Raw genomic sequence first — 25,590 nt, forward strand, 5'->3', positions numbered from 1 at the left:
GTGGTAGCAGCAGCCACGAAAAAGGAGCTGGCTGACACTTCTGTACCTGTCCATCCCCCTAATAAAGAGTCTAGGACGATGGATAGATACGGGAAGTGGATGTTTTCCTCAGCGACCTTCTCCATGCGGTCGCTGAACTATTTGTGCCACTTTACCCGTCTTCAGAGGGATCTCCTCATGGAGCTAGGAGATACCCTGCAAGATCCATCAGCTGCGGGGGCTCAAGACAAGATAAACTCCCAGCTGGCGACTCTTAATTCTATCGCTAACTCCTCCATGCAGCTCATTTCGTATGCGGCTGATGGGGTGAGCAGAGCCGCAGGCACAGGCGTGGCTTTGAGAAGGCATGCCTGGATGCGGTTATGTATCTTCACTGACCCCTTCAAGGCGTCTTTCACCAACACCCCTTTTGATGGTTCGGCTCTGTTTGGACCTCAGGTGAAAGATACACTTACCAGGTGTGAGCAGGAAGGCAAGACTCTCTCTGCCGTGGGAGTCCGTTTTTCCACTCCCTTTAGACCATACCCTAAGGGTCAGAAGAGTGGGAAAATGTGGTTCCGGAAACCCCAGGGAGCCATGCCTGACACACATGGCGAGTTTCCCTCCAGAGGCAGAGGAGGGAACAACAATAGACGCCGCCCGCGGGGCAGAGGGGGTCCGCAGAATCAGGGTAGCAGGGAATCTTTCTCTGACAAGCCCTTCCAGCTCCCCTGAGGGGCTGCACGGCTGTCCGCCTTCGGAGGCAGTCAGGGGAAGGTTGTCACTGTGCTCAGAAGCCTGGCGTCTCATCACTCGAGACAAATGGGTACAGTCTATCATATCCGGAGGTTACAAAATCCCGTTTGTCCACACTCCCCAAAAATCAAACAACCCCATCCCAGATGTTCCACCTAGTCTAAGGGAACAGGCAGTACAAGAAATTTCAAGACTGCTAAAAAAACGGGCCATCCAACAAGTCCCAGCAGACCAGCAAGGATCCGGAATTTACTCTAAGTTCTTTTTGGTACCATAAAAGACAGGGGACTGGAGACCCATTTTGGATTTCAGCAGACTAAACAAGTCTGTTCAAAGAACAAAGTTCCGGAAGGTCACGCTTCAGTCCATTCTACCCTTTTTGGGTCAGGACAATTGGATGTGCTCCACAGATCTTCAGGATGCGTACTACCACATCAAAATGGACAGGCATTCCAGAAGGTTTCTCCACTTCCGGCTGGGAGCCAGTCATTACCAGTTCAGAGCCCTGCCCTTTGGTCTCACCACAGCCCCCAGGGTGTTCACCAAATGCATGGCAGTGGTTACCGCTCACCTGAGACAGCAAGGATTCCAGGTGTTTCCATATCTAGATGAATGGCTCCTTACTGCTACCACCAGACATCAATTGCTGAGAGCCAGGGATCATACCATACAAACATGCTCCAACCTAGGTATCTCAATAAATTTCGAAAAGTCTGCATTATCGCCTTGTCAGTCTTTAACCTTTATAGGCGCAAGATTAGATATGAAAGATCTGTCCGCAAGACTTCCAGTAGAAAGAGTGGCAGACATTCGCCGACATTTACAAGTATTATTAGGATGCAGAAAGATTCAGGTCAGATTCGTCCTGAAAACCTTAGGTCTCATGGCAGCAGCGATCATATTAGTTCCTCTGGCTCGTTTTCACATGAGGATTCTCCAGTGGATGCTTTTCACCCAATGGTCTTTTCAACAACTTCCTTTGTCTCACAAGATAATAATCATACAGTCATGCAAAGACCATTTGGCTTGGTGGATGGTCTCTCGATCAGTACCCCAGGGCAGACCATTTGTCCTTCCTCCTCCAGTTGCCACGGTGACCACGGATGCCTCCCTGATCAGGGGGGGGGCATTTTCAGGGCAGGACTGTTCAGGGCACCTGTCAACCCCATGAGTACCACTTGCACATAAACGTCTTGGAGATGAGGGTGGTGCTTTTAGCGTTGCAAGCTCTTCAGAACTCTCTACCCACTGGGACCATTGCAATTCAAACAGACAATATGTCTGTAGTGTGGTACATCAACAAGCAGGGCGGAACCAAGTCTTATCCCTTATGTCGAGAAACACTCAGACTATGGCAGTGGGCGATCTCCTCTCAACGGTTTCTGATGGCAACGCACATCCCTGGGAAGTCCAACGTCATAGCGGACAGGCTAAGCAGAGCTATTCTCATGCCTCACGAGTGGTCTCTCAACAGGACAGAATCTTCCGCAAATGGGGTCAGCCTTGCTGCGACCTTTTTGCAACTCCTCTCAACAGCAAGTGCGACAGTTTCTTCACTCTCTTCCCTCTTCCTGGACACTCCCCCAGAGACACTCTAGTTCACGATTGGCCCCAGGGACTTCTGTATGCATTCCCACCCTTTCCACTAATTCCCAAACTAATTCAGAAAGCTACCGTGCTGGGTTGCAGAATGATCCTCATTGCTCCATACTGGCCTCGACAAATCTGGTTCCCATTCCTGCATCGTCACCTTCTAGAACAGCCTTGGAATCTGAACCCAGTTCTGGACCTCCTGATCCATCAGTCAGGCAGGCTGCATCAGTCTCTTCAGTCTCTCAGCCTCACTGCTTGGTTGCTCCACTTCCAACCCTAGCCAGGCTTCCCAGTATTTCCATTTCAGTGCGTGAGATTATCCTTTCCTCGCACAAACCTACAACCAGGAAGACTTATGCTAGTAAGTGGAAACGTTTCTCTTTCTGGGCAGAGGCTAGAAATATTGATCCCTTCATGGCCCCTGTCCATAATGTTCTGGACTTCTTAGCAGAGCTTTTTCAAGCGGGCTTCTCGTCGGCCACCATTAGAGTTCAATTAGCGGCAATCTCTAATTTCCATATGGGCCTGTCAGAAACGAGCATCATGTCCCATAAGTTTTGCAAAGCCTTTCTGAAAGGAACAATCTTGCTCAGGCCTCCAGTCAGGGATCCTCCGCCTCCTTGGGACTTAAATTTGATCCTAGCTTCCTTGATACTTCCTCCCTTTGAACCGGCAGCTTCCTGTTCCTTGAAATTGCTTACCTGGAAAACACTCTTTTTGGTGGCCATTACTTCAGCGAGGAGAGTTTCTGAACAGCAAGCCCTTTGTGTTCGTCCTCCTTATCTAGATTTACATAAGGACAGAGTTTCGCTCAGGACTAATCCTTCGTTCCTTCCTAAGGTCCCCTCTGAGAACAATTTGAATCAATCCATCGATCTGCCAGTCTTTTTTCCAAATTATTCCAACAAAGCTGAACACAAATTACACTAGTTGGACGTTCACAGGCAGTTAAGTTTGTATTTGCATAGGACTGAGCAAATAAGGAAATCAGATCAACTCTTCATGTCCTATGCAGAAGGTAAGCAGGGTCGACCAGTGTCTAAAGTAACCTTATCCAGGTGGTTGTCCTCTATTATTACCCTTATTTATCAGTTGAGGCATAAAGAACTCCCTGCTAAACCTAAAGGCCACTCTACTAGGGCTTTAGCTACGTCGGTAGCTTTTCAAGCAAGACTACCAATGGAAGCCATATGTGTGGCGGCCACATGGACCACCCCTCATACCTTCATTTCACATTATAAATTGGATCTGGCCTCTAGGAGCAGAGTTGATTTTGGTTCCACTGTGCTCAAGAGTCTGTTCCGATGAGCCATCCAGGACTAAGGTGCTAGGGACGCTGTCCCAACCAGCAAGAATGAAGGCGAGAGGGACAACTTAACATTAAGAAGTTATGTACCTACCATAACGTTCTATGTTAGTTGTCTCCTTCTCGCCTTTTTTCTTGCGTCCCACCCTCCATCGCCCTAGCCTAGATGGACCGAGAAGAGTTCTCCTACGAGTCTGATCACTTGCTGAGTCCTTACCGTTTTATGTCCTCCACCTTTTTCTTCAGCCCTGTAGCTGAAGTCTTGTTATAGGGACAGTTGTCTTACAGTTGTATCTTTATGGTGTTAGGTCTTCCAAACGAGATCTGGGGGTCTAGCGCCAGGCATTGTGGGATATAGGGAGGCCTCGAGCCAGTAAGTAGCTCTCGAGCTTTAGAAAATGGCCGAGTCGGAGCCGACCCCAACCAACCAGCAAGAAAGAAGGCGAGAAGGAGACAACTAACATGGAATGTTATGGAAGGTACATATTATGTATTTGTTATATATATTATGTTATTATTTTCCATCCGGACAGGGTTTCTCTAAGGACAAACCCAACATTTTAGTCCAGTGTGGCCCTTAACCAAACCATGCATTTGCCTACCTTTTATCCAAACCTGCAGAATAAGGGGGGAGAGACTTCTGCATTCTTTGGACATACACAGACAGCTATGCTTTTACTTGGACAAGACTAAAGCTTTCAGAAAGACTGAGCAACACTTAGTGGCATATGCTGCAGGATCGCAAGGGAAAGCTATTTCAAAGCAGACTGTTTCAAAATGGATAGGCCACTGCATTCGTTTCTGCTATTCACAACACGGCAAATCAGTGCCTAAGGGCATTAAGCCACATTCTACCTGAGCAGCAGCCACTTCAGCAGCCTTCCTCAGAGGAGTACTAACCAAGGATATTTTGGAGGCTGCAACCTGGACTTCAGTGCACACTTTCACAAAGCACTACCACTTACCTCTTTATTCTAACTCCAGAGCAGGCTTTGCCACTGCAGTTCTGCAGGGCCTCATAGCCACTCCTAATTCTATTTAGGCCCAGCCACCCAACCTCAGCTTTGGGATTCAACCCAAGTGTAATGACTGCAACAGTGAAACACGATGAACATAGTACAGTTGTGTACCTACCATAAATGTAGATGTTCGAGTGTATTCACTGTTGCAGTCCAGGTTACCCTCCCACCATCCCCCTTTCATTGCTGGGACTTATCTGTACTTCTCTATTCTATACAACCTATGCGGTGTATTTGCTTGTAGATGAAGTTTATGTGCATGCTTTTTTATGATCAGAATTTTTCAGCCTACCCTTTTGGGGGCACCTGACATCTGGGGCAAGAAAAACTGAAGAAAATGGCGTCAGCTGCATCTTTTATACCCCTGGCGCACTGACGTCAGGGAAGAGGCGACAGCAACCGACGCCAGACCAGGACTTTGGAATTCAGGCCGACTGCGGGTAGCCTGCCAGCAGGATAACCCAAGTGTAATGACTGCAATAGTGAATACACTCAAACATCTACATTTATGGTAGGTACACAACTGTACTTTTTGGCACTGTCATCTTACAGGCCCTTTTCTGAATTTTCTGAATTATTGGCTCCCGGGGTTTTGCTAAAAGGCACTGATACCCTTGTTAACAGTAGTTTCCACCTCCCAGCTCAAACACAACTTTTCAATCTTCCCATATATCCATGAATAGTGCTGTAGAATTTATATGAATGAAGAATGTAGTACAGTTGTGTGAGTACATTCACACAGCTTATTAGAATTACTGCTGCAGTAGTAGCTCCCACACTTTTCTCCCCCTATCTTCTTATGGACAAGGTTCTGGTAAGCAAATAGATGGGGTTGGAGGAACGGTGCTAGTGTATACCCACCATTCTACGACTCCTTTCTCCATCTTGTCTACTCTAGAGGGGCAAGTTCTGGAGTGTTCTTCTTTAGACACAACTTTAGCAGTGCAATGACTGTGGTGGGGCCTCTACAGGAGGAATTCTTACCATCTATATTATGTGTCCTTTTAATTGGGCTATCAGGAAAACAACATGGGGGGCTCTTCCCTTCACTGGGCATTTACATCAGGTCTTTTCTGGTAAAAAAGAACCAAATATGGTGCATCTAACTGTTCCTTTTTATATGAGACTCAGGTATGCTTCTCTGGTTTATGGATGTGGTAGTTTGTGCTTAGTATGAGTTTGCTGGTCTCGGTGTCTGCTGGCTTAGTCATTCACTTTGACTCTGTCTGCATCATCAAGTGCTTCTAAGAATTTGTAGATAAAATATTCCACATATTTTCACCATGCCTGATGTGCTGTTTAAGAACCAGTAACTGTAATGCACTTTGACATTAATTTTCTAATTTTATGTGGAGTGGCAAAGTCCTAGCTTACAAGTATTCGGCAGGTGCCTTGATTGGCATATTCTTACATATGACAAAGATGGACAAGAGGGCATTAAAGGTATTGTTCATTATGCTTAAACTTTTGATGAGTGGTGGTTGAGTAGAAACTACCCCTTCAGTGGTGGGGTTCTTTGAGTACCATTTGATGGTAATAATGTCTGTTTATTTAATCGGAAGGAGCTGTCAAAACCTCAGATTGCTGAGGACACAGGCCCTTCAGCCAAGTCCATTTGCATTTACAACATTGGTCAGTGGCACTTCTTGTTATGATGGAGCTATCCATCCGGGAAAGAGATGTTTGAGAACTCTGTCATATGGTACAAACAGCCAAGAGCCAGCTATTTCCAAAACCGGAGTGAGAGAAAGGCAAAGCTTGATTGCCACCTTGAAGTTGGAGGGAGTAAGTAAATAGGATTTGGTAGCATAGATGTTGATAAAAACATAAAATGTTGCACTGCCACCTGTCTTTCCCAAGCAGCATACCTTTCACCTGTACAGATTTTCACAGAATGTCCAGATTTTGCCACATATTTTGAGTCTGGTCCGTTATTCATAAAATGTTGATTTTCTAGGAAATCATTGGCAAATCATTGAGGGATGAAGTCAGAAAATAATGACAAACATTTGAGTTTCAGACTTCATACCCTTCAGAAAATTCATGGTAATAAAAAACTGTTGTTCTATCAATTTTCTAAGTTTGTAAGAGCAATTTTTAAAAAGTGCCCATATTTTTGGGCCTTTGTCCCCCCCATTTTTGACGGTTTTGTCCAGATTTCTTGTTCTGATCTGTTGAGAAGAATGCCTAGCAGTTATACCTATAGGATGTCGTGGTTACCAGTAAAGTAAATAAATAAATAACCAAAGCAAAACAGTCAAATTTGAGATAAAGTAGGAATCTTGATTCTTTGTCTGACAGATATGGTAACTTATTTGCACCAGCTTGAAGGTGAAATATTCTATAAGTAGTCAAATCGCTGTTTGTCAAGCTTATTGTGTATGCAAATGTCTGTAAAAACTAAGCGAAAATTAATAAGCCCATTAAACAGCCAGTGTATATGTTTTTAGCAGGATTGCACTAACCGTAATGTGTCTGCCTCCTCTTTTGTAGGAGTTTATTTAGAAAGCTTGGAATGGGGGCAGTGAGTTATCCACCCCCACAGTGGAGGAGGGGTAAGTCTCCAAAGTGTCTGGGGAGGTTGTCTTGATATTTTCTCAGCCAGTTAAGTTCAGGATAGAAAAATATGCCCTGTGTGTATGTGTAGCTCTAGGGATGCCGGCCTACTGTTTAAGCATCAACATGCAATTAAATCACAATTGACTTGCCTGTTGTGTGTTTTCTTTCTTTCTTGTTTTCTTTTCTTTTACTGTTTAATGAATCCGATGGTATCTTTTAAAAGACTTTTTTATGAAGGAATTAATATATTGTTTTCTGCCAGTTTTATCCTAAAGGGTTAACTACAGAGCCCTCAGTTCTACAGACTGATGTCCCGGTAACCTCTTGTCTCCTAAAACAGTTTTTCCTGTCTGCAGTATCACAGACACACATCACATATATGCTCGTGGGAAAGTGCAGTAAGTGTCAGGGCTTGATGTACATTTTTTTCTTTTTCTGTTTTCTTTTTTTTTTACTTTGAGAAATGAGGACATGGAGGGTCAAATGGCTGGATCAATGCTGTTTCAGGCACACTCAGCAGAGCTTTGACAAAACGCCACTGTTATCTTGGAGCAGCCCAGGATATTAAAGATCAGCTGGCCCATGTGACTCAGTGGCAGCTGTTAGGCCGAGAGTGTCAGCTCATTTTCAGTAGGCGAGAGTGCGGTTGTAGTACTGCTTTGTTAGCTAAGCTACAAGCTTTCTCTATGAATAATGGTGTTTCCTAGAACCTTTTCTTTCACACACATGGACACCGACTCAGCGGAAATTTAGAAAGGAGGAAGGCGTGCATAGAGAGGAACAGATCCAGAACTGTTGGCTGTATAGTAAGCTGTCTTGTTATCTTTCGTTTCATAGTGTACAAGTCCTAGACAACCATTTGATATTTGAAAGATAGTTTATTGTTATTGTACTTACCTGACCTCATTTGTTTCCTCTTGCTGGAACTCTTACTAGTTTTGCTGCAGTGTGTGCATACTGCTGTTCAGCTGATACTATGCAAACTTGATTATGTATTTTTTAACACTTTAACCCAGGAAAATACAGCATAGACTGCCAGTCCAAATTTTGATTAACAGCCTATCAGAGTTTAACAGAATCCTTACAAGGAATTGGGGAGGGGTTGTCGAGTAAGTTACTGGTGGAAAAAAAAAGGCTGCCTGGATTTACACTTCTTGACATTTTACTAGGCTTTGTGTATTTGTAAAGCAGTTGTTATGTTTAAAATTTAGCACAGAACTAAGCTGTTAGTGTTTATGAGGAAGTCTTTTTTCTTCTTCTGTACTTCATAAAATTAACATTGTCAGTTTGTGGGAGCTGAGGCGGCCTTTTGTTGCGCTGTAGCTTAAGGTTTCCCTGTGAGCTGGGTGTGTGTGTGTGTGTGTGTGTGTGTGTGTGTGTGTGTGTGTGTGTGTGCTGGTTGGTGGAGGGTCACAGGGGTCATTGAAGTTCCTTATGCTCTCAAAACAGAAACATTTGCTGCATCCAGTGCCAAGTTGGCTTAGAAACGGTTGTAAGCTGGTCATGCAGAAATAGAGTGACAGAGTGTGAGACACAGTCCAATCTGTTGTGATGACATGCTAATACTGCTATACAGCTCGGTGTTGCCAGAATTACGGAACTATATAGGATGGTTAATGTTGCAGCTTGTTTACACAGTAGTCCAGTAAGACTTGCTACATCCATTGCTAAGTCTCATTAAACTGTTTTGAAATTAAATGATCACTGCAGAAGGAAGTGCAGGAGATGTTTCGCCTCTTTATTTCAGTAGGGATCTTGTTTCAACTCTTGTTTTACAAATGAAAGGACAAAAAGACTAGAACTGGTTTATGCTTTGTCAGGTGGGCTGCTGAAAGCTTGTGGTGGTACATAATTGTCACAATCCCCTGCCTTATGGTCTTGTACTCTAAAGCAGAGGATAACTTTGCTGTGTATTAATTCTTGTGTTGTGTGACATGTCACACAGAGTGTGGATGGTAAAAGCCGGCATCTCTGGTTGCATGATCATTGGTATCTGGTTTTGATGCTAAAGAATTTTCCATTGTTGAAGTCTCTTTGCAGCAGCATTTACATCTGAGGTCATAGGTCATTAATTCCACTGTAAGAGAGAACGGTTGCACATGAAAATAGTTGTCTAGCCCCTGCATGAGGTCACATTTTTATGTCATTTATAGATGCATGGTGGTGAGTGATGAAATACATACAGAGGAGACGCGTCATACCTAAAGTAGCACAGAGTACATCTATTTGATTTGCTCAGATCATCTGGATCATTGCAGTTTCAGGCACATTTATCACAGCTCTGAAAAATGCCACTGCTTTCTTGGATTAATGATGCAGACACACACACACACACACACACACACACACACACACACACACACACACACACACAGTTACAGAAATAGTGGTCATATGAAAAGGAACTTAATATGGCATCCCATTAATGCATTCAGTATAAAAGAGATGCTAGAAAGGATGTAGGATATTAAAATGTTTGTGTAGTAGAGGGCTCTGTGGCAGGTGGAAAATGTACTTTCACACATTTTTGGACCTTTTGTGAAATGTTAACTGGAGTACAGTGTATACTTGTCAAACTGACATGAAAAAGTACATTGTTAGCCAAGTCATTTTGCAGAGCAGACTGCTGTGCAGGTATGATATGCTGTTCCTTTAAAGCATTCATATCATATGAAAGCACTTCTCCTCTTTCAGAAGGTGCTATGAAGGCAATTTTTTTAAAAAATAAAAGAGACAAGTTTGATTTATTGTAATGAATTTGTGACTCATCCATTGGAGAAGAATAAGAGTAATGAAGTGGCCTGTCAGTCAATACACAAGTAATTACTGATGTTACGTTTTTTTGTTAATTGCCCATGAACGCTCAAGAGCGTGTGTGTGTGTGTGTGTGTGTGTGTGTGTTAACTATCACATAGAGATGATCTATTTAAAACTGTGGACCTTTTACATCATTGTAGCTTCTGCTGTGTATCCCCAAGTAATGGGTTGTGAACAGTCTATTAGCAATGAGTCCACATACTGTGACTAGATTACACTGAAATTCACATTCAGTGAACTTAAAACAAGGCTTTTTTGCAGTGGGGGAGCTTCCTTGCACCTCCTAACTTATATATAATAACTTTGTGGTCACACAACAGTGAAAAAAGGGCAGGTTCACCAAACATGCTTTTCAGCTTTATCACTGTATGGTAAGTGGACTAGCACAAATAGTAGTTAAATACCTAACATGTTCTCCGTGTAACTATTGGTTGAAGCTCCAGCCAGATAAACAAAACCAGTTAAAGTTTTAAACTGGAAAAAACTGAAACAATTTTTTTTAAGAGACAAGACACTGTAGACTCCCTCAACACTCCCATTATTTATAAATACCAATAGCACTATGGCAAAACTGTGGGGAAAAGAGAAATCTCAAAATATGAAATTTCACATTAGTCAAGACTAAATATCGTTCTTATAGCATCTGAAAAAGTTTTAACCATTTGTAGTTGTTCTTTCAGCTCCTCGTCTGATGAATTATGTAATTTTAAATCAGCTACAAAAAGTAGACGAGACATCTTTAAACAAGGTTGGTTTCTGGGAGTTAAACTGTAAAGATCTTTTTATGTTTACTATTACAATTTGTATGTACCTTTTCATATGAGCAATACCTTGAGGCATGAAGTGATTCCACTGTACTGTAAATGGTTACTTCATTAATAAAGATGGTAATGTTAATTAAAATTTGTCATAGATTGCAGGTAATTTTAATTGGTCCTGATGATATGCAAACTATGGCCAGGGACTTAAGTGTGTATGTAATAGTCATACGAAAGGGAACAGCCATGTAATGATTCAAGGAAGTTTCCACATTATCCATGCCCACCCCCTCCATCGTAAGGTGGAGTGATGCAGAGAAAAATCATGAAGTTAATGCAAGGCGCATACCTAGGGATCCCCTGCAAATTTAAGGATGTTAATTAATTAATTACGTAGTAGTTTTGGAGATAGACCGACTCGAAGCCTTGTCACTATACTCGGTATCCTACAGACTTCTAAGAGGTGACCTGTGTCTGGTTTACAAGGCATCCTCCAACCCATTACTGATGGATTTACTTCACGTCAGGAAGTCAAATGGCATCAGACGTACTCTGTCTAGTGACTGTTTGGAGGGTCAGGTATATCTCGCAAAGGGTGCCACTGCCCTGTAACAGACTCCCCATCCACATAAAACAGAGTTCATCCCTGTCCATGTTAAAGCACAACATGGATCAGTGGATGAGAAACAGAAAATTTGCCCAGGACTGTCCCCTGTACTACTAATGGACAGAAGCAGCTCCTAAATGCTTTATCCTAAACACATGTCCCCTTAAATTATCTATAGTATGATCCCAATTATTCTCATTAGGGATAATATATAATTGCTGACCGTGGGATGGGTAAAGCCAATCTCTAACTAAAATAGGATAGGTTAATTTGAGTACAAAAAGGGAAATTGGCTGGCTTAGAATGGACCAGAAGTGCAACTGCCTAATACTTACCTGTGAAACTGTGAGAACATTCTTGTGGTTTGTCCATTTGTGATCGACGAGTTGCACTTTTGTCTACTTCACACTCAATTATCTCTAGGGAAGCTGTCAGTGGATGCCATGTTAAGTTCCTGCTCTAGTGGATAGCTGTTTCTGTATCTGTATTCTCTCATTTCTTTGCGCAGTTATTTTTCAGTGTTACAGGTTTTTAGAACATTACTGCTTGGGTTTCCATTTAAAATAGATGCTGCCTAGTTGGACGAAATAATAAGTATGGATTCTTTAGAACTAAGTGACGTGTACTTTTTGTTTGTAGGATGCTTAAAAATGTCTATGGTAATGAATTAATGTGCATAGGCCTTGCATTACTTTTTACAGAAATTTCAGTTCACCCTCTGCTTTGCTATGTATAAGCTCTGTCATAGAATTATATTAGGGTTTCCACTTTGTTTCTGCATCCCAGAGCATACCTCACAACCACTTAGCGCAGTAATTCAGACAAAGCCAAAAATAGTGGGGAGAGAAAACCCCAAAGTCAGGGTCAGATTTTAAATATTGTTCTTGTAAACTTTAACATTAATGTGCACTTTTCTGAAGAATATGAAGACTGAAACTCGAATGGCTGTCATTATTTGGTGATTTCAATTCTCAATCATTTGCTAACAGACTTTGTATGAGGAACAGAGTAAAAATATGAGGCAAAAATCTGAACATTCTCTAAAATTCTGGACAGTTGAGAGGTATATTTCGTGTCCCTGTGTTATGATAGACTGGCATCCCTTCTAGAATGTATTCTCTGCCAAATACCCCTTGCTTTCTTATACAGGCTCAGGCTGCCACTGTCAGTCAGCCTGAATAAGATAAAACAGGTAGTGGAAAATGAATGAGTGAATGAATTCATATAGGCGAGATGTGCTTTGCACAGTTGTTCTTAAGAACAGACAAGGTGAGAATGGGTGTGTATTTGTTTGTGAGTGTGCACATGCATGTGTGTTTGTTGGCTTGTTTTATGTTACAGTTTAGAGAGGAGTACCGCATGTAAGTTCTTTGTCTGTGGCCATTGCAGGCACACATATAATACTTGCACTATCCCCATATTGCCCATTGCTCTTAACAATAACCTCATACCTTAGAGACATGTTACCCCCTCCCTCCATGTATGAACAGCATTGCTTATGAAAATGTAGAATAGAGAAAAGTAAAGAATATAGAATAAATTATCTGATGTTTAATTTCAAAGCTAAGAATAATGTTGAGATGTATGATGCACCTGTTTGCAAAGAATAGAGCAATAATGGTTATTGTAAATTTTAGTACAAAAAGTTTAGCAGTGCTCGAGACACAGCTGATGGTGTAGCGTTCACAGATGATGTGAAGTAAATTGAGAAACTTTTTTTTAATGTGAAATAACAGATTTATAAACATCTTTCCTTTCAGTATATTTTCTTAGAAGGTAGTTCTTACAATAGCATTAATGAACATTATAAATGTCAAAAGGATTTTATTTTCATCTGCTACAGACTTAACTAGGGGGCAGCAGTAACATCCCGAAAGCATTACTGCATACTCTTTGCTAACCTGGGACCAGTACTGGGAGATGTACTCTCTGTCAATAAATAGGAAATAACATGGCAAAATATGTAACCTCACTGAGCACACTGCATGGTGAAATGTCAGATGGTTCAAAATGGTACTGTGCAACAGGAACAAAATGCTGTGTATGAGGTGTTTAGGATTGCCAGAATCGATCGGGTTCCAGACTTTTTAAAATTAATTATTTAATTAATAAAAATTAGCTCTTGGGGTCATAGTATGGCTTTAAAAGGCAAGAATTGTCATCAGATCTGCTTCTGGGCTGGAAGTCAGATTTTGAAATGAAGTCTTGACAAAAAGGAGAAGAAAAAAAAGAAAATATTGATTATGATTCAGCATTAGTTTTCTTATTGTGCACATAAATAAAGGAAACATTCAGATGCAGTAAGGAACCTTACAGGTGTATTAGGTTCATAGATTTTAAGCTTAAGGCCTGAGTGGCAGTTGGGAAGCTTAGCCATGTCACCTAACAGATTAACAAGTTCAGACTTCTGTCAGTGGAAACAGAATTAGTGCTGTTTATGTTTCTGATATTGAGCCAGTGTTGTAGTATGCTAGGGGATGCTACAATGAAAATAAGATGCAGAGATGTCTAGACAGAGGGTTTTACTGGTCGTTTGCAAACTAATAATTGGAGTATGGTCTGTAGCTGCGATTTTAAGTTTGTGTACATGTTCATTTCAATTACGTTGTGGTAGAAGCAGAAACAAATTATTGAAGCAGTATTTGGCCTGTCTAGACATGACTGGATACCTGGAAACAAGGAAAGAGGTAGAAACCTTATTAACAGAACATTTAAAGGTTTATTTGTAGGACATTGAGTTAGATTCAGAATGTCTGCAGTTAGGTACTATTTTCAGCAAGAAATTGTTAGGCGAAATAAAATAGATTACTAGCAGATATTTTTGAACTTGAGTCAAAATGGTATTTTTAATTGACATAAAGTAAATGGCAGTAAAGTGGTGTTGGGGAGGGAGGTTTAGCTACAGTACATGAACTGACTAGATAAGACTTGCAGGTGTCCTACTGCCCTGACATACTTTCCTGGAGTGGGGAGGATGAATGTAATGTGAATTCTGAATCACAAGCAATGCTGGCCAGGGCTGCTGCAAAGCACTTGGCACGCATACATGCATGCACCTTACATGAGTACATCAGCACTGAAACTTAAGCATGTGCAATGGAACCTGGCTGCATTGCATATCACTTTTGTGGTTCACCCAAATTAGCCGTTTATCACATTTGTTTACTCTGGGTCCATCTGCATACTTATTATGCAGACTCCTTTATATTTGTGGCTTTAGTGGCCAAAGAACTAGTAATACTGACAAGCCACACACAGAAAAGTACCAGAAGTGGAAACAGTTGAGCAGTAAGAAGCATGTTTCAGGAAAGAAACCACTTTTTCATAGAAGTTTCCCAAGGAGGTACACAGAAAATATAAATAGGTTGCCTATAGTAGAATGGTGTAAACTGCAGCAGGGTAGAGTAGTAAGATGCATTTATCCAGTTTGATAGATGGGTAAGCCCTTGCACTGGAATACAATATAGGAGCTGTTACTGATATGTACTGTGTTTAACTTGCAACTTGTCCTTGCATATATTATACCTAAAATATGTAGTTTTTTGTTTATATTGTTTTTATGGGAAAGCAGCCCACAGTAATAGGACTGCTTTTCCTTGTACTATACTGTCTGTCATTCATAGAACTGATGTCTGTGAATACTGCAGGAAAAGCTGATAAAGGCTTCCATACCTTTATCCCTGGCACTGTAGCCTAGTAACTTTGTATGACCTGTGACATCCTAGATGCTCCAACCCATGCTGTCTATAAATGACGACTTTCAGCTGTGTATACTTGTGGACTGTGTAGCAGTGATCTCAGCTATGTACGTCAATACACCTGTTCCCTGACAGTGATCTGAGTATCAGTGGTGTAACCCCACTGTCCATAGCATATGTGTTTCTGTCCCTTGTCCACCCTGTAGTTGTATGTACTGCCATGCTAACTACTGTCCCCAGTAGTCACCAACCTGGCTCTATGTCTGTTGCTTTTATAGGTGTTTTCATGTACTCCAAAGAAGGTGAACAGAAGATGTAGGACAGCCTCAGCCAAGCAGAAAGTGATATCTTCCTGCACTCACTCATGACCTATAGGTGGTGACTGTTGGGGAGAAGAGGTACTTATAAGCCTCCTTGGGACCATGTGCAGAACAGTGGATGTTCTTCATGTTTCACTGTTGCAGTCATCACATTTGGGTTATCCCTGCCAGGGTAGCCCTCAGTCGGCCCGAATATCAGAGGCTTAGTATTTCTGCGTCGGTTGCTGTTGCTCCAGGACTGACGTCAGGTCGTCAGTGGTATAAAATCAGGCAGCCGACACCATTACATCAGTCTTTCTTGCCGAGGATCCCAAAGCAGAAGCAGTTCGTATGAGTGCCGGTCGGCCACTACCTGCGTTTTTCATTTCCGAATTGAAGTTGAAGTCTTTTAAAGCTAAGTACCCTGTTGGGGATGCTTTTTTCTAGCTCTAACTGATGTCAGAAAAAGTTAACAGTAGTCTCGCCTGTGGAAAGCAAATACCACAATGAGACTTTCATTCTTACTGCATCACCTATTTAGGTCAAGACCATGACATACCTGCTGGCTCTTTTGTGCTTTGTTCAACGCCAGAACTATACATCGTCGGGCTCTTATTGTAGCTAGATACTTTCGCTCTCAGTCTTCGAATTCCGATATGGCTTTGGTAAGCCAACCAACTTCTGATCTTCCGAAAAAACGTAAGGATAAAGACAGAGACAGACAGCACAGGTCCAAAACTGCCGCTTCCGTTAAGCTAGTCTGTTCTCCAGTCCTCAGTGAGGCACTTTCGCAGCTCCTGATGCCCACTTATGTGGATTCGCAAGCCGCTACCGAGACCCTTTCGGAGTCCAGTATGGCACAAGACTCTTCTTCGAATAAGGATCCTGTGGAAGTTTCTACCTTGGATGGGTCCAGAGCTGCTGAGCAGGCACCGGCTTCCGAGGAAGTAAATCACACTACCGACACAGACTGACAAGTTCTTTTGCTTCTTCAGTTCTTTCAAAAACAACTGAGTTTCTAAGGCCCAGGGTACAAACCACACCCAAAAAAAACGATGACCCAAGCTCAGGTACCTGCTTCCTTTCCTCTGTCTCAAATGCTTATAATGGCAGAAGACTTTATAATGTTTATTAGGGGAAGCCAGGCTACTCCTTCCAAAAGAAAAAGAGACTTGTATCCAGTAGTTTTGTCTGATAATGCATCTGAATATGAAGATGTGCAACCCCTCTCTGCTTATGAGGATTCTGATACAGAGGAATCTATCCCTTCAGCCTCACACCCGAGGACTTTTCCTTTGGGGAAACCCTATATACTTCAAGGGAGCATTTCCAATGGAAATGTCAGGACTAACCTCAGTCAAAAAAGAGACTCCTGGAATTCTTAGATCTTCCACAGCACAGACCTCTGGCCATTCCTCCTGTCCTGGATGTTGTGGATGATGCTTTTATGGAATCCAGTTTGACCCCTGACACCCTCCCTCCTGATCCCAGGAAACCTGACAGGTATTATAGAGTCCCTGACTTGCACAAATTTCTTTTCAGAAATCCTACTGCTGACCCGAGGTCATCTCTCAAGGACCCAAAGGAATCAAAGCAACTTCAGCTAAGAATCCCACTCCCTCCGATATGGATTCCCGAGCTGCTACTCTTGCTATTAGAGCATTAAATTGTCAGTTCCACATGCTGAAATACCAGCAACATATTATGGAATTCTTCAAAGAAAAAATATCTTCTTTCCCTGCTTATGCAGAAAATAGAGTTACAAGAGTTAATGCATTCTGCAAGTCAGGTAACTAAACACACCTTACAATGTGGTTTTGATGCCCTAGAAGCATCTTGGAGGGCAGCAGTCACTGGTTCTGTCCTTAGAAGGCATGCTTGGCTTAAGGAACAGACCTTGCCAGACCATGTCAAATCCAAATTATTGTAAGCACCCTTGCACAAAGACAACTTATTTGGCACCAAGGTAGAAGAGGTCTTAAAAAGGATGGAAGAAAAAGCTAAATCTATGCAGACAGTTAAAGACTTCTTACAGGTCCAGCCACCGAGGTTTAGTAGGCATTGTCCCTCCAAGCCAGCTCAGCCCAGACCCAAGGGAAGCAGACCCCTCAGACAACAGCCCCAGGGAATGCAGAGATCTAAGCAATGGAGTTCTTCCTCTTCAAAACCAGGGAGTGCAAAGCCACCCCCTTATGATAAGAACTCACAATAACTTTACATTTCCACCCCCTCCCTCTGCCCACCTGCTCGTGCCCCTAGGAGGAAAACTCTCCTTCCACACAAGCAATTGGGCCACCATTACCAATGACAACTGGGTCTTCGACAGGGATACAGATTTTATTTCCACACTCTGCCAACCCCAAAAGGTTTCCCAGATCTTCCCCCAAACCAGTGGGCAGAGGCCGAAAAGCAAGTCCTTTCCCTGCTCTCTGTGAGGGCAATAGAGCATGTTCCTGCAGAACAGATAGGCCAAGGTTTCTACTACAGACTCTTCCTGGTACTTAGAAAAGAGGGCACATGGCACCCCATCCTCAATCTAGCCATTCTAAACACCTTTCTGGTGATACCAAAATTCAAAATGCTCACCCTCCAGCAGCTTCTACCTATGCTTTCCAAGGATGCTTGGTTAGTCAACCTAGACCTAAAACAGGCCTACCTGCACATCCCAATCAGGGAGTCATGCAGGAAATACCTATGTTTCAGGTCAGGATCACTGCACTTTCAGTTCTCTCTGCTTCCCTTTGGCTTATCTACTGCTCCCAGAGTTTTCACAAAATGTCTGTCTCCCACCATTACTTTTTGCAGACAAAGAAATATTCAAATTTACCCATACTTAGACGACTGCCTGATTCAGGCAGACAGTCAGGAAAAGCTGCTAAAGCCCTTGACCTTTGCAAATGACCTACTGACCTCCCTGGGATATACTATCAACAAAAAAAAATCCAAACTAGTTCCCACACAAAAAATTGTATTCCTGGGAACAAGCCTGGACACAGCATTCCCAGATGGTGTTCTTACTCCAGAAAAACAAGCCTACCTGACAGCCTACTTCTCTCAACTAGCCACCAGGACCCAATTATCCACAAGGAAAATCCTGCAAGCTCTAGGGTTCATGGTCTCTTGCATTCTGCTGATTCCATATGCTAGACTGCATATGAGGAAACTACAAATGGTACCTAACAAGCCTTTAGTGTCAACACTCTAAAGACCTGGAAACTTTTATACCAATGATACCTTGTCTAAGGAAAGATTTTCTTTGGTGGGCAGCAACATGCTACGACAACAAGGGACTTCCCTTCTCACAACTCCATGCAGCCCAGACCCTCACCACAGACGCATCAGACTATGCCTATGGTGCTCAACTGGACAGCAGGTGCATTCAGGGCCAATGGAGCCCAAATCAAATACATCTGCACATCAACCAAAATGAGATGTTAGCTGTTCAGCATGCCCTGACAGCTTTCAGACCCCTACTCTCCCCGGGGCCTCTACTGATCCAAACAGAGTACACCAGTGTGATGTGGTATATCAACAAGCAGGGAGGGACTCACTCTTATCCTCTGTGCAGGCTCACCATGACCCTTTGGCACACGGCCTCAGCCATGCAACTACACTTGTTAGCACCAATTCCTGCCAGGCTCTCTCTTCTGGACCCACCACGACTGGCAGCTAGACCAAAGAACCTTCACCCTTGTAACCCAGAAATGGGGCATCCCGAAGGTTGACCTCTTTGCTTCACATTCCAACCATCAGCTCAGCAAATTCTGCAGCAGGGAACTTCACAGCAAGGCCTGGAAAGTGGATGCTCTATCCTTCTAGTGGGTCAACGTTTCAGTCTATGCATTCCCTCCTCTACCGCTCATTACAAGGGTACTGCTCAAAATAAGGGAGGAAAAACTGAGGACAATCTTAATTGCCCTAGACTGGCCTTGCCAGCACTGGTACCCTCCACTGTGAAGCCTGTCACCCCTGCCACCATAGCATCTCCCTTTGATCCCAACACTCCTGATACAGAGGAATGGAGAATTCAGGCATCCCCAATTTCAAACCCTCAATCTGGCAGCCTGGCTTATTCCCTGACCTCTCCTCAAGCTGCCAGTCTAAGCAAACAAGTTCTAGAAATTGTACGTGAGGCCAGACGCCCCAGCACTAGAAAGTCTTATGCTGACAAGTGGAAAAGGTTTTGCACCTGGATCCAGGCTAAGGGAGCCGAAACTACACAGCCCTCCTTACCTCTCATCCTGGATTACCTGGCTGACCTACTACACAGGGGTCTGTCCTTCTCTTCTATTAAAATTCATGCCACAACCATCTCTGCCCATTTCAGCACAGAGCCATCTCTTTTATCACACCCTCTCATCAAACAGTTCCTAAGAGGGGCTAACAACTTGAGGCCACCCAGAAGATTCCTACCCCAGCTTGGTACCTTAACTTTGTGTTGGAAAAGCTCACACTGCCCCACTTTGAACCTGCAGCTTCAGCAGAGTTAAAATTTCTGTCTTGGAAGACAACCTTGCTTCTGGCCATCACTTCAGCTAGAAGAGTATCAGATCTACAAGCACTAATGGCTGTAGAGTCCTTCATCATTTTCCATGCTGACAGGGTCTCCCTCAAGACCAACCCATCCTCCATGCCAAAAGTGTTGTCCAGTGTAGCTCTCAACCAATCCATTCATTTGCCCACCTTTTACTCTAACCCACAAAACAAGGGGGAAAGAATTCTGCACTCTCTAGATGAGCACAGACAGCTCACATTCTACCTGAACAGGACTGAATCTTTTAGAAAAATTGATCAATTGCTAGTCAGCTTCGCTGCAGGAGCAGAGGGCAAGGCCATATCCAAACAAACAGTCTCCAAATGGATAGCACACTGCATCCATTTCTGCTACAAACAGCACGGGAAACCACCCCCAAAGGGTGTCAGGACACATTCCACCAGAGCAACCTCCACCTCTGCAGCTTTCCTCAGAGGGGTCACCACCAGGGACATCCTGGAGGCTGCAACATGGACATCTGTTCATACCTTCACCAAGCACTACCACCTGCCTATCTTCTCCAAATCCAGGGCAGGCTTTGCCACCGCAGTCTTGCAGGGCATCCTAGCCAGCCCCCAGTCTTCTTGACTGCCTCCACCCTTGCCTTCAGCTTTGGGAATCAACCCAAATGTGATGACTGCAACAGTGAAACATAAAGAATGTAGTACATTTGTGTACACTTACCATAAATGTAGATGTTGGAGTGTATTCACTGTTGCAATCCTGGATGTTCTTCGCATTTCACTGTTGGAGTCATCACATTTGGGTTATCTGCTTGCAGTAGACCTCAGTCGGCCTGATTAACAAATTCTTGGGTCCTGCGTCGGTTGCTGTCCCTTCTTCCTTGACGTCAGGTCGTCAGGGGTATAAAACATGCAGCAGACGCCATTACACCAGTCTTTCTTGCCATACGGTGCCCGAAGCAGAAGCAGTTCACAAGTGCCGGTCGGCCAACTCCTGAAATTTTCATTTTCGAGTTTCAGAACCGAAGTCTTCAACTAAAAGCATTGGGGCAACTTTTTCTTGCTCTAAACCAATGTCAGTAAAAGTAAATTGCATTACTTGTGGAAAGCAAATACCTCATAAAGATTTTCATTCGTACTGTATTCCTTGCCTAGGCCCTGACCACGACGTATCTCGCTTTCGGTTATGTGCCTTATTTATACCACAAACTAATCTGTATATTTTCACTTCTAAATATTTTGGTGCTCGGTTCAATTATCCTGATTTGTCTTCGGTAAGCCATCGAACTACTGACATTCCGAAAAAAACACAAAGATAAAGACAGCGACAGGCCGTCTAGGTCCAAAGCTGCCGACGACGCTTCTTCTAAGCCAGTCGCCATTTCACCGGTACTCAGTGAGGCACTTTCGCAGCCCCTGATACCCACTACTTCAGATTCGCAGGCCTCTACTGAGACCCATTCGGAGTCCGGTATGCCGCAAGATGCTTCAGCTGTGGAACCTGTGGATGTCTCTACCCTGAATGGGTCCGGAGCCACTGTAGCTTCTGAGGGTGTATTCAGGCCTACTGACTTGCATATTAAACCGATGCCATCTTCTTCTTCAAGACCTAAAACTCAAACCATGCCTAGAAAACTGACGCCCAGACCACATGGTCAGGCCTCTATGCCTAAAAAACAAATTATAAGAATAGCTGAAGACCTTATTACTTTAATCAGGGGAAGCCAGCCTTCCCCCTCTAAGAGACCTAGGACTGAGTTTGCTTATGATACTTCTGACCAGGATTCTGAATTTTCTGTTTCCTCTGATGACCAGGATTTACCCTTATCTACCTATGAGGATTCTGATGCTAAGGACTCTATTTCCTCTGCCCTCCCAGAGGATTTCTCTTTTGGTGAAACCTTGCATACTCTCAGGGAGCATTTTTGTTGGGAAAGTCAGGATTTCCCTGATTCTAGAAAGAGGCTTAGAGATTTCTTACTCCTGCCCCAGCACAGGCCTTTAGCCATACCTCCTGTACTAGACATTGTTGATGATGCCTTTTTGGAATCTAGCTTGGCCCCTGACTCTTTACCTCCTGCTCCCAGAAAACCTGATAGATATTACAGGGTCCCTGACTCTCACAAGTTCCTTTCTAAAAATCCTACTGCGGATTCTGAGACCATTTCACAGGGACCCAAGGGCATTAAAGCTACTACTGCCAAAAATCCTACCCCCTCTGATAGAGACTACAGGGCGCTGGATAGATGGTGTAAGAAGGTATACACTTCTGCAACTTTGGCCATTAGGGCCTTAAACTGCCAGTTTCGTATGTTAAAGTATCAGCAGCATATTATTGGATTGCTTAAACAGAAAATTATGTTGATTCCTGATTGTGCTGAAAATAAGGATTTGCAGGATTTACTGCATTCAGCTGAACAAGTTGGAAAACATACTTTGCAATGTGGTTTTGATTCACTAGAGGCATCTTGCAGAGCTGCAGTAACTGGGTCTGTACTTAGAAGGCTTGCTTGACTTAAGGAGCAATCCTTGCCAGATCATGTTAAAGCTAAGGATTTACAGGATTTACTGCATTCAGCTGAAAAGTTGGAAAACATACTTTGCAATGTGGTTTTAATTCACTAGAGGCATCTTGCAGGGCTGCAAGTACCTGGATCTGTACTTAGAAGGCATGCTTGACTTAAGGAGCAATCCTTGTCAGATCATGTTAAAGCTAAGTTGCTGAATGCTGCCTTAAATCAGGACCGTCTCTTTGGCAACAAAGCAGAAGAAGTACTTAAAAAGATGGAGAAAAAAGATAAATCTATGCAAACTGTTAAAGATTTCCTACAAGTACAGCCTCCAAGATTTAGTAGGCATTGGCCCTCTAAGAATTGGTCCTTTCCTGCCTCTTCCAGGCCTTCTCAGTCCAAACCCAGAACCAGCAGAACACCCAGGCTTCAGTCCCAGGGTACGCATAGGACTAAGCAGTGGGGGGCTCCCAGTTCCAAATCAGGGAGTAGTAAGACTACCCCCTATGGTAAGCTGTCTCAATGACTTAACTTCAACACTTCCAAGCACTTCTCAACTGACTGCTCCTTTAGGGGGAAAGATTGCTCTGCAGGCAAAAAAATGGGAACTCATTACCCAGGACAAATGGGTTTTAAGTATAGTTTCCCAAGGATACAGATTTCACTTCCACACGTTACCAACCCCAAACGGTTGGCCAGATCTACCCCCAAATCAGTGGGCAGAGGCTCAAAAGCAAGTACTCTCTCCCTTATGCATAAGGGCTATTCAGACTGTACCAGAAGAGGAAACGGGGCAAGGTTTCTACTCGAGACTTTTCCTGGTACCCAGAAAAGACAACTTATGGTGTCCTATCCTGGACCTTTCTATCCTAAACACCTTTTTGGTGATACCGGAATTCAAGATGCTAACTCTTCACCAGTTGCTTCCTATGCTAGGCAAGAATGCCTGGTTGGCAACACTGAATTTAAAGGAAGCCTACCTGCACATCCCTATCAGAGAATCTTGCAAAAGATGCATATGCTTCAAAGCAGGATACATGCACTATCGGTTCTCTGCATTGTCCTTTGGCTTATCTACTGCGCCCAGGGTATTCACAAAGTGCCTAGCTCCAGTCATTGCAGTTTGCAGGCAAAGAAATGTTCAAATATACCCATACCTAGACGATTGTCTAATTCAGGCAGAAAGCCAGGACATACTTTTGAATCATCTGGTATTTGTACAAAAGGTGCTAACTTGTCTGGGGTACACCATAAACGAAAATAAATCACATCTTGTACCCTGTCAACAAATTATATTCCTGGGAGCAAGCTTGAACATTACTTCCCAGATGGTTTTCCTCACGCCAGAGAAACAAATTCATTTGACAACTTACTTCAAACTAAAGGCCACCAAAACCCTGCTATCTGCAAGGCAAATACTGCAAGCCTAGGAGTTCATGGCCTCCTGCATTCTCCTAATTCCATATGCAAGACTGCATATGAGGAAACTACAATGGTATCTAAAAAGCCTATGGTGTCAACATTCTCAGGCTCTAGAAGCAATGATTTCTGTCATACCTTGCCTACAGTTAGAGTTCCTTTGGTGGGCAGAGGCCTGCCACCAAAACAAGGGGCTACCATTCACTCTACCCCCTGCCGCCCAAACCCTAACAACAGATGCATCAGACTATGCATGGGGGGCTCACCTGGCAGGGAAGTGCATTCAGGGCAAATGGAACCCAAGTCAAGCGCACCTGTATATTAATCAAAAAGAAATGTTAGCTGTACAGAATGCTCTGACAGCCTTCAAGGACCACATTCTTCCTGGGCAAGTAATGTTAAAGACAGACAACACCACTGTTATGTGGTACATAAGCAAGCAGGGGGGGTACCCATTCATACCCCCTCTGCAGACTAACCATGTCTCTGTGGAACACAGCCTTGAGCTACCAAGTGCATCTACAGGCTCAATTCCTGCCAAGAAAACTAAATACACTGGCAGATGAACTAAGCAAAAATCTCATGGACCCACACGAGTGGAAACTGGAACCAAAGACTTTCAACATGTTGATAAACAAATGGGGGAGCCCAGATATAGACCTGTTTGCCTCCCCCCAGAACTACCAATTGGACAAATTCTGCACAAGGACTCCCCACAAAAAAGCTTGGAAAGTGGATGCCTTGTCCTTCACCTGGAAAAATCGTATCAATTTATGCCTTTCCTCCTCTGCCTGTCCTCTCCAGAGTAGTACTAAAGATCAAACAGAACAAACCTAGGATGATACTGATTGCACCAGACTGGCCACACCAACTCTGATACCCCCTCTTGCGCAGTGTGTCAGTGTTGGCTCCATGGCACCTGCCTCAGACCCCTACCCTGCTGTCACAGCAGGAGGGCCAGATTCTGCATCCTCAGCTTCAAACCCTGAACCTGGCAGCCTGGCTAATTACCTAATCTCTCCGTTACCATCCCTCAGTAAACAAGTGTTGGATATCATTTTGGAGGCAAGGAGGCCTAGTACTAGAAAATCTTATGCTGAAAAATGGAAAAGATTCTGTGCCTGGAACCAAACTCAAGGGATGGCCACAGCAGTGCTCAGTTTACCTCAGGTTCTTCAGTACTTAACTGAGATGCTTCACAGGGGCCTTTCTTTTTCCTCCATCAAAATTCATGCCTCAGCCATTTCAGCTCATTACAACACAGAACCACCTCTCTTCTCTCATCCACTGCTCAGGCAGTTCCTCAGAGGGGCCAAAAACTTAAGACCACCCAGAAAAGCCCCAACTGCAACCTGGGACCTTAACTTTGTATTGGAAAAACTCACTCTTCCTCCTTTTCAGCCAGCTGCAGGTGCAGAGTTAAAATTCCTGTCTTGGAAAACAGCCTTCCTTTTAGCAATCATTTCAGCAAGAAGGGTATCTGAATTACAGGCCCTTATGGCAGTGGAGCCTTTCATCATCTTTCATGCAGACAGGGTGTCCCTCAGGACCAATCCCTTCTTCATGCCCAAGGTAGTATCCAGTGTGGCTCTTAATCAGTCCATTCATTTGCCAACCTTCTTTTCTAATCCACAGAACAAAGGGGAACGGATACTGCACTCCATAGCTGTGCACAGACAACTTAGATTTTACTCGGACAGGACTAAACCTCAAAGGAAATCTGAACAACTGCTGGTGGCATTTGCTGCAGGGTCAGAGGGGAAGGCCATTTCA

At 43.6% G+C, this 25,590-nt stretch overlaps 1 protein-coding gene across 5 annotated transcripts in view; it reads left to right on the forward strand.

Annotated features, from left to right (window-relative positions):
• The window catches only part of GSE1 (Gse1 coiled-coil protein), a 1,449,259-nt gene that overhangs the window by 673,753 nt on the left and 749,916 nt on the right, over window positions 1-25,590 (forward strand). Inside the window, exon 1 of one of the 5 annotated variants that reach the window (XM_044081753.1) lies at window positions 7,515-8,018. The exons of the other annotated variants lie outside the window; for them this stretch is intronic. The gene's annotated coding sequence lies outside the window, so the exon portion shown is untranslated. Of the gene's footprint in view, window positions 1-7,514; window positions 8,019-25,590 lie in introns of those variants that run through there. 5 annotated transcript variants of the gene reach the window in all.

Source organism: Protopterus annectens, chromosome 8.part1, assembly GCF_019279795.1.
Source record: "Protopterus annectens isolate FY-2018-M chromosome 8.part1, PAN1.0, whole genome shotgun sequence".
NCBI classification, from domain to species: domain Eukaryota; kingdom Metazoa; phylum Chordata; order Ceratodontiformes; family Protopteridae; genus Protopterus; species Protopterus annectens.